At 40.0% G+C, this 13,049-nt stretch overlaps 1 non-coding gene across 1 annotated transcript; it reads left to right on the plus strand.

Moving 5' to 3' along the window:
* The first annotated feature begins 12,704 nt into the window (after window positions 1-12,704).
* On the plus strand, window positions 12,705-12,811 carry LOC141615967 (small nucleolar RNA R71). Its single transcript, XR_012530350.1, has one exon. It is a non-coding gene; the product is annotated as a small nucleolar RNA R71 (small nucleolar RNA).
* Window positions 12,812-13,049: the final 238 nt, after the last annotated feature.

The following is a 13,049-nucleotide window of genomic DNA, read 5'->3' on the forward strand; positions in this document are numbered from 1 at the left end:
TACCAATCGTGTTCCAAATCCGAGTAGCAAAGAGTAAAAGAAGGGCAAAATCCAAAGAACAATAGCAAGAACTAGAGTAAAACCAACGTCCGAGAGAGAGCGAGCAACGTAGTCCACTCCTCAGTCTTATACTAAAATCCATCCTAAAACCTAATCTATGGACTAATTACAAAAGCCCATAATATGATTAGGCGGAAATTAGCTAAAGCACACAAAACCCCTCGATCGAGTAGAAATAATCTACTCGATCGAACAATATCATCACCAAATCGCTCGATCGAGTGAGAACAAACCACTCGATCGAGCACTCCTTGCGAAAACTCCTCGATTGGCTCCTTAAACTGGTCGATCGACCAATCTTGAGTATATAGAGCATTCGATCGAGTATAAAACCACTCGATCGAGCTATATAGGCACGTTAATCTTGGAATGCTTCCCGAATCCAGCTCACGCGTCTTCCAAGTATTGGATTTCCAGGCTCCGGTTCCTTATTCTTCATGAATGCATACAATTGGTACAATTTAGGCTCGATTTAGCTCCTCTTCGGTCAATTCCTGCAAATTACAATAAACGGACCAAAGTAGAATATTCGGGGGTATTTGTAGCCAGATGCCACATAAAAAGTACAGAAATGCGTGTAAAATGAGGTAAAAACCTTATATAAAAGACACGCATCATCTACTTCCAATTATACTATAACATGCACAACCATGAAACTCTCTTTTATCGCATCCTACTCCTCTTAAGGTAAATGTTACGTCCTCGTAACTCACTAATACTAAATCCTTAGCTATATCTTCTCATTATCCTCATCACCAGCACAAGTCAAAGATAACCGCCTATAATCTAAACACTCACCATTCCTATATCCAGGGCTCTCTTACATAAACAGTTCTCATACCTCAACTAATTCTGCACTCCATCTAACCAATACCACAAAATCCTGATCATAACAGACACTCTAACTCTTCCACATTACCGCAACACGACATACCTCTCTATATAAACTATATAAAACTCCTATCACCAAAAGCATAACTCACGATCCACACTTGTTACGTACACTCACACTAGATCCTCAAGTTCCTTTCTTTCATTACCGCAAAACTCATTCATAACTCAACATAACACCAATTCCCAACACCCTATACTCATTGTCTCAACGAAAGATTATGAACCACCAGCAGCTTTCAGATCATTACCACATATGTTCTACGAATCTCTTGCCATGACTATGTCTACCGATACCTCATCTTAAAACAAGGTCAAAATTACTGTAACAACCTCTCACAACTGTGTCCTATCAACAGAACATCACTATGCCATGACAACCACGGAAACAAATACAACTCTCTTCCATATCATATTCTACCCTCACTCCCAAGCTGAAACTAGCAAGAAACATCAACAAACAAAACAACAGTCTATATATGTCTAACCGAAACTCACAAGGAACAACAGTAAACAAACAACAATCTATGTATAACTGGTATGTACTTTCGAAAACTCGTATCGTAATCATCCCGCCTACTCCACCACAACCGGTGACGGCATAGCAACACCGCCACCAACAGCCGCACCGCAGCGCAAAAATACCCGCATCACAACACGAAGTACCATGTCCGAATCATCACCCGAGGTACAACAACCACAACGATAAGCATCACCACTTATACTATTCTCATACACACAGACGCAGGACAACTTCCCGGACAAGAAAACTTACTCAAAACTACTTTACTAGATCACAACACAACATATTGTATGGAATAAACAGATAAGCACCTCATGAACATCATCCCTACCATTTCACGGAATACACATGTATTATAAATACACATACAATTATAACTAGCCATGCCAGATCAATCAAATTATTACCTTTTTTAATATCATTCAATTAGGTTACCGTACTCAACATATAGAACATTCAGATAACAACTTTATAATTAGCACACCATATCACTTTTTGTGAGGTCATAACCTCACACAAACATTTATACACATCATAGACCCGTAATCACATCCAACTAGTCAATCCTGATCACGTAAGTTACTACCTGATAAAGGTTACCTCTCGCTTGAGTTTAACTCGTATGCCCCTCATAACACAATCTTCCATTCACATAACCAGCACCTTCTGCCATACATAACCATACAGCTAACATTCACTACCAGAAACCGCCTCCTAAGACTACGTCTTATACTTCCTCACAACCATACATATCAATCCGGTCTCTACAAAATCAACCTCTTTAGATTGGCCATCTTTCCCATTTATCATCACCCTTAACCACTAGTGACAACACCTCTACACTACCACCGTTCGTACATCAAACCTCTTACACTCATCTCTAAACATCACGGTTTCTTTCCTATCTTTGGTTATCATACCAAATAACGAACATCAAATACATCAACAAAAATCACCTAAACACTATTTCCAATTCCATCCTTAATTGTATCGTCACCCGACTCACCACCAAGATCTCATATCATGCAAATTTTTTACCCAACTTTTTACTTTCCTTAATTCCTCGAAACTCATGATTATCATGTCGTCCTGGAACTCCTATGTAATCGTTAACTCAAATCCTCATGATAGTATCATATATCTCGACGATTCCTTACTTTTATATCACATAACCTCGGTGAACATATTCCTAGTTTTACTCCCCTCATTGTTTTCTTTTACACTCGACAAACTCAATTAACCATTGAACTCCTTATTACTTCTACGTAACTCTTTAGTGCCCCGGTTACCTTCTCATTTCTCCAAAACTCCCATCTCATTATTTCATATCAGTATTATCTCACTCTTTCTTACCATGGATCCTCTCTTATCATGCCATCACTCACACTTATCACCAATCAGTCCAGACCGTCTCATGCTATCACTCACACTGATCTCCAATCACCCTTTTTTTTGAATCCCAAAACTCATTTCATAACGTTACTTGCCCAGGAAATCACACATTAGTTTTACCTCTTGATAATGCAAATTCCCAAACTCACTCTCTATCTGCAAATCTACGTCGCGACATGTCTCCATTAAGTTCACTATATACCACTCTTCTCAATTCCTCTAAAATGACCTTTAACTACATATATTCTTAACCCACACGATTCCTAACCATCTCCCTCCATAATTCTTTACACATCTCAAGTTGCCACCATCCACATCCTTCATTTCAATCTTTTCATTCTCACGTTCCTTACTCTCACATCATCCCTTGCCCATATTTACTTACTTTTACATTACTCAACACAAAATCATATCACTCATCTCTTCTCACAAAACATGTTCTATGCATTAATAAGCCTTACCAATCCTTCTTTTCCTTTCCACTGCCAATCACAACCGCATATAACTCATGTCCTCCCCACCGAACTCACACTCACCACAGGTGCCGCTCCTTACATCATAAGATTGGGTAACTGACGCATCATGACCAATACATATGTAAAACAATGCATACAGAAGCAAAAGAACACTTTTCAATTAAACATAATATGCAACGAAATCAAAATATAAGCATATGACCCAAAACAGGGATCACTAGATCGAGTACAGGCCACTCGATCGAGTTAATGACTTACTCGATCGAGTAGGTGAAGGTCAGAGACACGTATAACAAGTTATCAGGACTAATCGATCGGGTAAGGGTTACTCGATCGAGTAACAAGAGGTGCACTCGATCGAGTGAGGGCCACTCGATCGAGTACCCTACGCATTTCTCAACACTGTCCAGTTTTCGTAAAACGGTCATATCTCACTCGTTTCTTGGTCATTTTGGGCGTGTGACCTATCGTTAGAATCGTAACAGAACAAGATATCACCTACAATTGGAATCAAATCAAAATCATATATACATCTAAAGTTATAACGGTTTAAAGACAAGCTCTCTATAATCGAAAAACACAACTACTTGATATTTACTTCCAAACAACTTAAACAACAACAAGGTACACAAAAACAACTCAATACTCATAAAGCCACTATCCCTAACCACATGTTACTATCTTCAAAAGCCAAGCTACAAATAACTCAATGCACATATATCATTCAACTTACCAATCACATATTACCCGCATGTTTTTATTATATAACTTTACGTAAACAAAATCACAAATATATGACATCAAGTCCCCTATTCACATGTTACTAGCATAACAACATTATAAAATAACTTCCATCATATAACATGCTTAATCATAAATCATATTATCATGTAACAAATATTCATTTTTTTCCACCAATTATTGATGCTCTTACTCAAACTTTCAGCTATATAAACTTGTACAACACTACCAACAACATATATACATAACTTTATGTATAACTCAAACCAAACAAACTTTCTTTCCGTATTTCTATAATGCCATATCGTAAAACAACTATCATGCTTTCAATCAATAATGTATAAAATCACTTCATTATCATCTTTCTCTACACATTCCCCATTCTCCACATACATACATCCACCGATTCATACCACACTTTGCTACAAAGATACACAATTTACAAGATAAACACATAGCGATCCCGACTCATATCCCATGTGACCGGTTCAAAATTGTAGGGCGAGTTCGCGACTTTAGGACGTCTCCCAAGCCTTTTCATTAGCTCTAACAACTTCTACCGCGGGTTCCTTTTATTTTGACTCCCTATGTTCATTAGGTTCAGTGGTTACAGGTTTCAGGATCGTCGCTCTGATACCACTTTGTGACACTCTCATACTCAAAGTGCCTTACCAGGACCACTTAAGGTATGAAAACGTCACCATCTCGGTTACCCGAGGCAATGATAATCATAAGACAATAACGAAACATACTTAAAAGTAAAAACGGTTTAAAGTGATTACATGTCAACTCCAAAAATGTTAAACTGAAATACAAAGTACTCAAAACGGTCTACTGATAAAACTATCAAAACTACTAGACATCGTCTGACACAGCAGAAAACTTCTAACTGCAACGTGATGACTCATCTCAGCTATCCCATACGCGTCATATCATACCTACTTAATAACTGCTCACCATCCCTGAATGGATCACCACAGTTTTTAAAACATTTAAACGGGGTCAGTACTAATTACACACAACCAATCCACAACGGAACAAGTATATAAACAGCTCAATAACACAGCAATCCTCCAAACTCCATAATCAATCTCCACACAACTGACTACACACTAAAGTGTGTAGTCCTGCCATAGTACCCATCGCAATGTACTCTCACACACCGATGGGGGCTGCAGCCGTTCCCACCTAAGCCCCGCTCATCTCCATCGAGCGATAAACCCATGTTCATTAATGTGCACATCCCTTATGTGGCGGGTTCCACAGAAGGCGAATCAAGGGCGTGAAGCCACTCCCGCAAGTGACTCCACTCAGCCAGGGATGCACCCCGAAGATCACAGACAGATACAACAACAACAATCAACGATATTAATCAACAACCGTCACAATCAGCAGCAGTATGATAAATCAACAATAACAACGAAACCACCAATCACATCATGTAATTAATAATGAGTAGGGAAACCCTACCTGGAAAAGCAATCACCAGAGACGGTCTAGCAGCTAATCACAATCGTTCTTCAATGAAATCACCTCCTATCAAAGATACAATCATATAATCACCATCTAATAAACACAATACTCCTAAAATCCCCAAATTACCTAATTAGGGTTTCAACTAAAATCAATGGATCAACATAAAAACGGTACAAAGATCTTACCCAAAATATGACGGTCTCAACGGTATAAAGAACTCAGGATTATGGCGACACAAGCGTTGGGATTTGATAGCAATATGAGAGAGGAGAACTACGTAACCTTGTTTTCTCTATTGTGAAGTTTAGAAAAAGTGTAAAAGTGAAAAGAAACTGACGGATTAAGTTTATATATCTTTCTCACATTGCTATAAAAACCCGTCAAAACAACTCGTAAAAGTAACTTACTCGATCGAGTAAGTAACTTACTCGATCGAGTGACCCTTACTCGATCGAGTGTCACACATACTCGATCGAGTCCTCATCGGGCAGACTACTGTTTCGTATACAAACATACTTACTCGATAGAGTACCCAAAGACATAGAAAACCGTAGTATTACATCTATCCCGTAAACCGCAGCCTCTAAAGCATCCAGCTCGGCTTTGAAAATGAGGGCTTCACCATATCCATTGTCTTCGTCCAAATCGTCATTCAAAAGGGACCAAAATGACATATCATTGCTCTCCATGGCCAATATGTTCGATCGAGCAGAGGGTGCACTCGATTGAAGACTTTCCTCCTGAATAATACTCGATCGGACACAAGGATCTGCTTCATCGAGATCTTCCTCATAATAGCTGTTCGATCGAGTGGATAACTCTGTTCGATCGAACACTTCCTCAGATATTTCATTCGATCGAACACTATAACCAGTTCGATCGAGTGTTTGTTGTTGTACAGTGCATAAATCTTCAAGTAGTGCGTCGTTTTCAGATAGAACTTCATATTCCGAGTCATACAAATCATCAGTATCGATAGACAACTCTGGTCCTTCATGGGAAAGACCACTCTCGGTGTAGGTAATGATACCCATCGTAAGGTGTCAAAAATAATATTTATAAATCCAACTACAACTATAGATAGCGGTAGCAGGGTCGAACCACAGAGAGGCAAATATAATTATTAGTTGTCTAAATTCAGTCCAAGGTAACAATGATGTGGGGGTTTGATTTGATTTGATCTATAACTAAGGGCAGTAAATGAAATATAAACTAAAAAGATGGATGAAAACAAATATAAAAAGGGTGCTAAGATGGTCGGTTCACTGTAGTTTCGGCGGCAGCATACTAGTTTGGTCTTAAATAAATCACGCGAGACGGGAAAATAAGAAGTCCTCTCGGTCCAGTCTTAACAAGTAGCATCTTTCGATCTCGCTACAGGTCCCTAATATCACTAGTACTGACTCTCGTCCTGAAAAGTGACTAAAAGCCTAAACTTTACCTATCTTTGGATCTTAGCATAGTTTAGTCATTTTAATTGGTAGTCTAACAACTTTCCCTATCTTTCGATCTAATGGGTCAGTCATTTCCTAAGCATTCAACTAGTCGCGTGCACTCGATTCGTCAAATATAGAATTTAAACCAATTAAAACGAAGACAATCTCAGTGTGGCCAGTCGATCGACCAGGGAACCCAGTCGATCGACCGGCGTGCGATTTCAAGTCATACTAATTTTAATGCCGCCTAACCTACAGATTCCCTACATCCTAGCACGAATAATTTAGCTACTCATGACTATTACGAAAACAACAACAAGATTAATGAAATAAACTATCGAATTCATGCTTGAAATAATTAAACAAACAAATAACATAAACGATAATTTTGGCTTCGGGAAACTAACTAGCAATTCTATACTACAACGAAATAAAGCGATTAAACTGAAATAAGAGCAGGAGTATACCAAATGGAATTGCAGAGAAAAGATCCAAAACACCGAATGCGAAAGTAACTTTCTTAATGAAGGAACAATAATCTCAAGAACCCTAATTGTTTTATGGTCTCCAACTCATAAAAACTGAATGAATCAATGCTTCATGTCAGGTTACGTTATATAAGAATATAACGCAACATTATTCCTAAACCTAATATACATTGGGCTTTCTTATTCTCTTATCTTTTTTATTTGCGTCAGATTAGCGGCTTGGTCGATCGACCACTGGGACCGGTCGATCGACTAAGGTATGCTGAACAGGAGTTCCTGTAAGTCGGGCTCTGGTCGATCCACCATAGGGTCCAGTCGATCGACTAGAGTAGCTGATAATCCGCTTTTAATTCTTCATAAAATTATCTTTCAGGCCTCGAAATGCGCACCAAGCTCGTTCCTTGAGTAAATACTTCACGTCAAATGCAATGCAAGGTACTCGGGGACGGATTTAGCTTGATTTCCGCTGGATTCGTCACATTTCTGCAATAATGTACAAAAACACGAAAGTAGACGGAAATAGGGAGAATAGTAGCATAAACTACATAAATGAGCTCTGAACTGCATGTAAAATGAGGTGTAAAACATCATATAAATGACACGCATCAAACTTCCCCAAACCAAACCCTTGCTTGTCCCCAAGCAAGAACTAGACTCGATCCTAAAATCTAATGGAACGAGTCAATCTCAGAGCGAAATGCAAACCTAATAGCCTAAACCAATTTAATGCAGCAACTAACAATCAATTAGCAATATGAATCATGCAAACGAGTTATGAAGCCGTTAAAAATCTGCTGAACCGTCAACTGTAGAGACTTATCAAATCGGACTCTCACGAGTCGCTCATATCACCCAATAAATACGGGTGAGTATATGTAAAAGATAGAAAGAATTCATTTTGTAGTGACCCTCACCTAACTACGACCTATAAGAACATGCCTGCAATCTATATGAAAATAATCTCTACAACCGTACATATGCATTCCAACCAACAAATGACCATGACACATGCCGAGGTAAGTATGGATATGTGAGGTAATGGATAAGAAGAGGCAAAACATTTATGGGAATGTGGAGGTATAGGTGATCAAGTCAATACCCAACAAAACCATTTGACAACATCCGACTTCTTGCTCAAAATCAACAATAAAACGAGTGCAAATTATAAAGCACAAATCTCACAATCTTCATAATAATCAATCAACTCCCCATAAGATAGAAATGCAACATGGGAGCAAAAATCGCCATAAAATAAAAACTTTATATCATGCGAATTGATTTTTTTTCTTCTCTTCTTCTCGGGTATCAGTGGATCGACCAATGAGACCAGTCGATCGACCGCCCTCTATAGTACAGCACGCATCTTTTTTTTTTCTTTCTTTTCCGAATCATTTTTTTTTCTCTTTTTTTTTTCTATTTTTTTCTCTTCTTCATTCCTTTTTCATCTTCCCAGTCATCATCTGAAAATGAGCAAATGCCACCAAAAACGTAGTAACAATCCCAAGAACATAAACTACTAGCTTGACGAGGGCAGGCTAAATGTAGGATGTAGTAACGGGACAAAAAGGCTATTTTTGGCAGTGTGGAGCTTATGGGCAAAAAGAACAAAGGGGTGACCTCTTCCACATGTGTCAACAAACCACAAACCGAATGCATACAGGTATTAAGCAGATTAAGTTCATATTTATGCAAATTTATGTAACATGTCTCATAAGGAGTAACTAGTCACAATCCTAGATAAATTGGTCATGAATGTCACCTGTTATAAGCTCTAAACCTCAGAATATGATGTAGCTTGCCAAAAATCTAAGTCAAGTCTCAAGCTCATCAAATAATTTAACGAAAACTCGTAGATTATGCATATATGATCCTACTAATAACATGTCAATTAGCAAGGCTTAGGCAAAAACAGATGCAAATGCAATGTCGTCATTGAAATACTACCGTTCCGACTCGACCTAAATGCTAAAATAAACGTGCATTTTTTTGAAATTTTTGAAATTTTTGAAATTTTACAAATTATTTTTTTGAAATTTTCTGTATATATAAGGTAAAATAAACAATGCAAGACAAAAAATGTAAACGTGAATGCAAGCAAATGAAATGCAACGCAAAACCCTTCCCCAAACCAAATCGCACAATGTCCCCATTGTGCAAAATCATATAATGAAATAAAAGAAAAACAGGAATTTGCGTAAATTAACTATATAAGGTATGAAGTAAGAACTCGGAAACTCACAAGACTTTAAGCGCAACAAAAGGAAACCTCCCCAAACCAGCGTGAGCTAGGAGGTTTCAGTAGCCAGCAGTGCTACCGATAAGTACCTGAAAAGACAAACAATACCACGCATAAAACCGAGAAAACAATTATTGAAACGCAAAATTATGTGTAAAATGAGAAAAACAGAAGAAAACGGAAATGAGTCGGAGAATAAGGTGGAGAAAAGACTCCCTCAACTCCGCAAATCGATCAAACACAGCAGGGGAATGATCGAAAACAGTCTGAAAAGAAATACAGAGGCGGTCAATCGACCACATCACCCGGTCGATCGACCGGGGTGAACAGAATGAAGCTCCTGAATCGTAGCGGTCAGTCGATCGACCACTCAGGCCAGTCGATCGACTGAGTAACCTGTTGTAAGTTCTGATTTCTTCGAATTAGCTCAGTAAATTAAGCTATCAAGGTCTATAAACCTGCAAATACACATAATAACGCGCCTAAAATTGCGCAAAACCCAAAACAATAGTCTAAAGTGTATAAAATCCTAAGCAAACTTATTAAAAATGCGAAGTCTCGCGCACAGAAAAGCAATAAAAAGAGTTTAACGAAAGCAATAAAATGTTCGTAAAGTCTTTGATCAACTAGTAGTTGATCAAGAACGGCCACGGAATGGCCCACTTAGTCGGCTTCTGGCTACAAGAAGTAGCCTCTACAGTGCTCATCTCCTCAGCTGCACTCTTCTCAACTCCTACATCCGCAGAACTCAACGGATCAACAACTTCAACATCTTCCCAATCAATAACCTCATCTGGCTCATCAAAGTCCAAGTCAGACTCCCTTACTTTGACTGGCTCATCGTCAAGCTCCTCATCAGTGCCATAGCTAAGACATCCTAAGCCGCCTCTTGAAACGACTGGCTCCCTCACAGCTGGAGCAACATGCAGCTCTTCCTTCCCCAAACCAGCTCCTGCAACATCCAAAACAGAATAATCTTCCTCTAATTTGCTCCCAATCTGGGGCGGAGGTGTTACAGCAGGAACAGTAGTAGAGACAGGCATATCAGGAAGCACAAAATAAGATTTCTTTTCAGAAACCGTATTACAAGTTATTGGCCACATGGGGTCTTTCTTCTTAGCTGTCTGGGCAAAGACAATGGAATGCTTTCCTACTTTAAAGGTCAAAGTCCCTGAACCAACATCTATAAATGCACCAGCAGTGTGCAGAAATGGTCTACCCAATATGATAGGAATGTGGGCATCCTCGGGTATATCTAGTACAACGAAGTTAACAGGAGAAAAAAACTTTCCTATTTGCACATGAATGTCCTCTAAGACTCCTATAGGCTGGACCGCAGATCGGTCAGCCATCTGTACCGTCATGTTGGTAACTGCAAACCTAGTCAATTTGAGCTTCCTAGCAAGACTCAAGGGCATAACGCTAATACTGGCTCCTAGGTCACATAAGGCCTTCTCAATAGAAAAGGTGCCAATACTACATGGAACGGAAAAGCTACCTGGGTCTTCTAGATTATGGGGTACAGTGTGGGTCAAATAAGAGCACGACTCCTCGGTTAGTGCGATAGTATGCACAGTTTCAAGTGACTTTTTCTTAGACAATAGTTGCTTCATAAATTTCATGTAAGCAGGCACTTGATTGACTAACTCAAGAAAAGGAACTTGTACGTTTAAGCTACGAATAAAATTTTCAAATTTATTAAACGATACCTGTTCCTTTGTCGGCACCAGTCTCTCTGGATAAGGGGCTGTAAGAAGTAACTTAGCCCTCTCCTCTAAATCTCTTATGCCGGCGTCAGTGGACTTAGGCTGAAAGTCCACAACCTTCTCCTTGTTGTAGCTTGACCCTTCTTCAAACCGCCTCAAATATGAACCATTAATCGACATCGGGTCGTACTTCGGAACTGGAACTGACCCATCAGCATTTGGGTCTTGCCTCAATATTTTCGGAGCAGTCGTCCCCCGAAACAAGTGGTCCCTCAGGTTATCGGGCATTGTAGGGCGAAAAGACTCACCATCAGCAGCGTGGTCAGTCGATCGACCAGGTTGGTCAGTCGATCGACTGACTTCTACAGGACCAGAAGCTACTGTATGTCGCGAAGCGGTCGATCGACTGGGTATATCAGTCGATCGACTGATGTACCTGGTAATCATCTTTTTCTTTCCACTGTTCGTTCCAGCTTTCTTCTGACTCGATTCCGCCTCATCTTTTTCAGTAATGTCCTCGACCAAAGCGGGCCCATTAAAGGTAGACCCACTCCTCAAATTAATGGCATTAAGGGTCTCCTTTTGATCAGTCTGCGTCGGTAAATGTCCCGGAGCTCGAGTTGTATTCTTGCTAGCCAATTGAGCAATTTGGCTCTCTAACATCTTCATCCCGGCCTCTCTAGCTTGAGACTCTTTCAGCAACAAATTCTTCAATTCGGCAAATTTTGAACCTTGGGATTGCTGCTGCTGCTGAGGGACATACGGAGGCTTTTGGAACTGTTGTTGCTTATGAGGGGGCACATAATTCTGCTGCTGCTGCTGCTGCTGTGGAGGTGGAGTTGGATTTAGGACATTTTGGCTACTCCACCTCAAGTTCGGATGGGTATTCGGCTCAAAATAAGTGTTTGTCTACCTATAATGTTGAAAGGCAGCACAAGACTCAAAGGGGTTAGGACAGTTGTCTGAAACATGTCCCTCAACTCCACATCTTTTACAGACGAAAGGACCGTCTGACACAGCATTCACATGATAGATCCCTCCTTTCGAAACTCCTCCCAACTCGTACTTATCAAATCTCGCCGTGAGGGCCTCTAATGCAGCTACAGAAGGAGATTCAGCAGCTCTCCTTTGATTTCCCCTGGAATTTCCATACTCAGCTTTATGGGTGGCCAAGTCATCAATGATTTTCCACCCCTTAGTTTCCCCCATATTCTCCTGGAATCTGCCGCTAGCTGCCGCATCCAGGATAGCTCTCTGATTCCATAAGCTCCATTTCTCGAACCCATGATGCGGAATAGTTCGCACCAGCTTCTTGAAACGCACCCACGCCTCATGAAAATTCTCATCAGGACCCTGTTTAAAGCTCGTGATTTGAGCTCTAATGGCATTCGTCTTCGAGGCAGAGAAGTACTTCTTGTAGAATGCTAGGGCCAAAGAATTCCAGTCAGTGATCCCATTAGCAGCTCGATCCAGGTCTCTGTACCACTCCCTTGCAGCATCACAGAGTGAGAATATAAACATAGTCTCCTTTACCTGGTCCTGGGTCACACCGGTTGGTGGGGGTATAGACCAGCAATAATCAATAAATATCTCCATATGCTTGGCTGCATCTTCATTTGCAGCT

This window comes from Silene latifolia, chromosome 11 (genome assembly GCF_048544455.1).
Source record: "Silene latifolia isolate original U9 population chromosome 11, ASM4854445v1, whole genome shotgun sequence".
Classification (NCBI taxonomy): domain Eukaryota; kingdom Viridiplantae; phylum Streptophyta; class Magnoliopsida; order Caryophyllales; family Caryophyllaceae; genus Silene; species Silene latifolia.